This window comes from Podarcis raffonei, chromosome 11 (assembly GCF_027172205.1).
Source record: "Podarcis raffonei isolate rPodRaf1 chromosome 11, rPodRaf1.pri, whole genome shotgun sequence".
Classification (NCBI taxonomy): Eukaryota; Metazoa; Chordata; class Lepidosauria; order Squamata; family Lacertidae; genus Podarcis; species Podarcis raffonei.
Genome location: NC_070612.1, coordinates 48,371,447 through 48,375,939, shown reverse-complemented (window position 1 = coordinate 48,375,939; position 4,493 = coordinate 48,371,447). Strand labels below are relative to the sequence as shown.

The window sequence follows — 4,493 nt, the reverse complement described above, 5'->3', positions numbered from 1 at the left end:
AAATGGCAAGTATCTCATGCTAGCAGCTTTATACTTTTAGATTTTAAAAGCAGCATGCTTGCATTTCCATAACGATTGCATGGCTTCCCTCCCTGTCCAAAGATCTATCAATATTGAGTCAGAGTCTAAGCTATAGCAGGGAAAGTCAGAAAATGAGGTCAATCAATTTCCTCCTCACCCCACAGAGCTTCAACACTGGACTTACTAACAATGCCAGCGAGCATCAAATTCATACATTGTTTTTGCTGCATTTTAAGAACCATGACTATCACCACCCATGGGAAACTGCTTCCATACGCCCAAGGGGACTTTAAATTTCTTTTGCTGAACAATAGTTCCTTATGTCACATAGAAAACTATTTTTAAAACTGAGGGGAGCTTTTTAAATGGTTTATGATATAGCCTAGAATCTCTGCTGTCCAAGGCAGAGGAGAGTAAACAGAATTCAATAACAGCATTACTGAAATATTGTAGGCTTACCAAAGTAGCTCTATATACCCAAGTCACTATATTTGTTTGGTGTCCACATCTCATGTGTTATATAAGAGCTCCTCCAGATGACCTGCTTATTGAGCATTCATCCTAACAAATCTTTCAGGGAGGTCAGACTCTGCCGAGTCTTTACTGAACATTCGTTCTGAATTTTTTAATAAGAGGCATGGGCATAGCCGAGGGGGGCAGGAGACAGTCTCCCCCGCCCCAGATCAAGTAAAACAATAGAAATACTTAACTAACTGACCAATCACACTGGTTCTGCCCCCCTAACACAAGTCCTGCCCCCCCAGCAAAGTCCTTCCCCCCAACAAAAAATCTGGCTACGTCCATGAGAAGAGGTTATACGACAATGAACATTCATTCTGAATTCACCCTGAATTCACCATTCATCATTCAGTGCATTTCCCTAACCACAAAAAAACCCTCTTTTTAAAATATGCCAGGGTGACAGAGCATTTCAATTCACTTGAACTGTGCAAGCCTAAATTTATGGTATGTGTTTGAATCCCTCCTACAATACAGGGACAGTCTGGAGGCACCAAAAGGTTCTGGCACGAGGGACCAGGGATTTGATATCTTTCCGCAGGGCCTGCAAGATGGAGCTGTTCTGCTAGGCCTTTGGGCAGGATGCAGTTTGACTTACTTTCCTTTGTACAAAACAAGCCCGAAGGAGGCCCCCAACCCACTCACAGGTCCTTGTATGATCAATGGAAACAGTTGGTCTTGGCAAGTATTAACCACTCTCAATTCCACCCTGACAATTGTCACCTGCCCAGATTTTAACTTGTCTGAATTAATTTTAAGATGTATTTTAATTAATTGATGTCTGTTTTTATGCATATTGTGTTGTTTGTATGATGTTAGCTGCTCTGAGGTCAGTCTCGGCTGGGGAGGGAGGGATACAAATACAATTAGTAGTAGTAGTAGTATCTTGATCCCAGCATAATCAAAGCAGTTCTTTTTTAAAAATAATTTTATTGATTTTCCAATAAAAAACATCCAATTAATATATCCAATCATAATACGCCAATTAAAATAAAAAACTAAAATAAAAAAGTCCAAATTATAATTATTAATTTTTCAGAGCTGAGATGTGGAGATATGCTTCAGAGATCCAGACCATGGGGAGCTCCATTTTCAAAGTAGTTCTTGGGCAAAACGAGTTATTAGCCTGTTCCCTGATGAGCTAAAGCAGCACCCACCAAATGACTAGGTGCTGTTTGGCCCAGCCAATTGAGACATGGCTGAATCAATGAAACTGTTGCCCAATGCTTCGTTCCTCAGTCTGAGCAACTTGTCACCCCAAGAGCCAAGCAGACTCCCTTGCCTGTTCTTGAAGAAGGCCACCATTGGCTTACCTTGAGCCATGAAGTCTGCTCCTGCCCTTTGGTCCCGACTTGCGCCTGTCCTGGAGTACATCATTTGCCTCTCACCATAAAAGGTAAAGGACCCCTGGACAGTTAAGTCCAGTCAAAGGCAACTATGGGGTTTCGGCGCTCATCTCGCTTTCAGGCTGAGGGAGCCGGTGTTTGTCCACAGACAGCTTTCCAGGTCATGTGGCCAGCATGACTAAACTGCTTCTGGAGCAACAGGACACTGTGACATAAATCAGAGTGCACGGAAACACCGTTTACCTTCCCGCCACAGTGGTATGTATTTATCTACTTGCACTGGTGTGCTTTTGAAATGCTAGGTTGGCAGGAACTGAGACAGAGCAATGGGAGCTCACCCTGTCATGGGGATTCGAACTGCTGACCTTCTGATTGGCAAGCCCAAGAATCTCAGTGGTTTAGACCACAGCGCCACCAGCGTCCCTACTTATCTGTATCTGTACCTATCCATGCACAGGTGATGCACATCTTCTTTAGAATTGCAGTGTTTCTGTTAATCTGATCTAGCAGCAAACAAAACTTCACCTTGATAAATTTACACAGGTCTATTCAATGTTATTTTCAATGTAAAATACTTTTTTTTTTAGTTTACAACTCTGGGTTGACAGATAAATCATACTAACATTGAAATTTATGTGTTTCCCCCATTTCCCAAAATTGAAAATGAAAAACACACACCCTGCTGGGATTTTAAAATCTCAGGTTGATCAGCACAATCACTGACCCCCCCCCCAAAAAATCCCCATACTTTCAAATACTTATAAAAAGCATTTTTGTTGTGAGTGGGACTTGTAAATAAAGAAATCCAGAAGCTGTATATTGAAAGGCTAGTTATTACTAGTTTTTTATTATTAAAGTTATGCCTTTGAGAGTAAGATGCATTATGAAAGGCTATACAGTTTTAGATTTGCTGTAATTGGTATCAAGGAAACAAGGAAACTGACATGGAGTTTATTTTTGTGGACATCAATGGCTTGCTGCCCTGTGTGTTCTATAGTCTACAGTTAACCTTGTCGGGGAGAAGGTGGTGGTTGGAAGAATTATGGTTCTTAATGGCCTCTGAATACAGCTGGCCCAAGCCACTTACTCCCTTGTGGATAATGTGTCTCAGCCTTTTCCAGATGAGAAAATGATAAGGAGCCCCGAAAGATAGAAGGTCACTCTTGGGCAACTGCTGGCAAAACTGTTGCAGAATGAATCACACACTCGAGGTTATTTACACAGGGCTTTTCTCTATAGTGGATTAAGAAAATCTTATTTTTGGTATCAACTCGCTTTGGCAGCACATATACTAAAAATTGGAATGATACAGAGAAGATTAGCATGGCCCCTGCGCAAGGATGACACGCAAATTTGTGAAGCGTTCCATATGTTTTAAAAGGACGCGGGTGGCGCTGTTGGTTAAACCACAGAGCCTAGGACTTGCCGATCAGAAGGTCGGCGGTTCGAATCCCCGCGACGGGGTGAGCTCCCGTTGCTCGGTCCCTGCTCCTGCCAACCTAGCAGTTCGAAAGCACGTCAAAGTGCAAGTAGATAAATAGGTACCGCTCCAGCGGGAAGGTAAACAGCATTTCCGTGTGCTGCTCTGGTTCGCCAGAAGCGGCTTAGTCATGCTGGCCACATGACCCGGAAGCTGTATGCCGGCTCCCTCGGCCAATAAAGCGATATGAGCACCGCAACCCCAGAGTCGGCCACAACTGGACCTAATGGTCAGGGGTCCCTTTACCCTTTACCTTTTATTTTATTCTTTATAAAATATTTATTAAAGTTTTACAAAATGAAAAAAGAAAAAGAAAAATACAAATAAAAAAACCAGTTCCATCTTTCCATTACATTCTTTCATTTACTTAATTTTCTGGACCTCCTCTAACCTCCTTTTTTGTATTCCAGTTTAATTTATCAGTTCAGCAAATCCTTCCCCTCTTTACTTATCCTAATCTTTAATCTTAAAATAATGTAACATTAGATTTTTACTTATTAATAATCCATTTTTTCATACTCCTTATAATATTATAACTAAAAACCACTGAACTTTCAATCCAACATCATTCTAACATTCATTAATTTTGCAATATTTCTGTAAATAGTCTTTAAATTTCTTCCAATCTTCTTCCACCGACTCTTCTCCCTGGTTACCCTTTACCTTTTAATGCTGAAGGTGTGGTTTTTCAAAAGGGGCGGGATCAAGTGAGTTAGTTCTTCAGCAGGGCAGTAAACAAACTGCTCTGGTCTATAGTTAAATGTACGGAGTGCTGGTTCAAGCCATCTACTTCCTTCCTCCTTCTCTCCGCTTGTTTCATCTGAGGAAAATTAGCAAACCACTCTGAAAACAGATGCTGGAAATGGGAAGCTTCCCATTTCAGGCACATGCCTGCAGAGAAATTTGTTCATTTTTACCAGATGGGGTGGAAGAGGAGGCAGAAAGAGAAGGCAGGAGGTATGTACAGGACAGTGCCTGTTCTTCTGGCCAGTTATACTGTGAATGTATGCCCGTTGCACATTAACCACATATGGACATGTTAGAGCTGCTTTCTACCTTTAAAATAAAACCCCCCACAGCATTTCATTTTATGAGTTACAGCTGTCTTCTGTTTTTATATATATATA

The 4,493-nt window shown here is 41.4% G+C and overlaps 1 non-coding gene across 1 annotated transcript; it reads left to right on the top strand.

Annotated features, from left to right (window-relative positions):
- Positions 1 to 3,157: 3,157 nt before the first annotated feature.
- LOC128423795 (U6 spliceosomal RNA) lies at positions 3,158 to 3,261 on the top strand. The gene has a single exon (XR_008332859.1). It is a non-coding gene; the product is annotated as a U6 spliceosomal RNA (small nuclear RNA).
- The last annotated feature ends 1,232 nt before the right edge of the window (positions 3,262 to 4,493 follow it).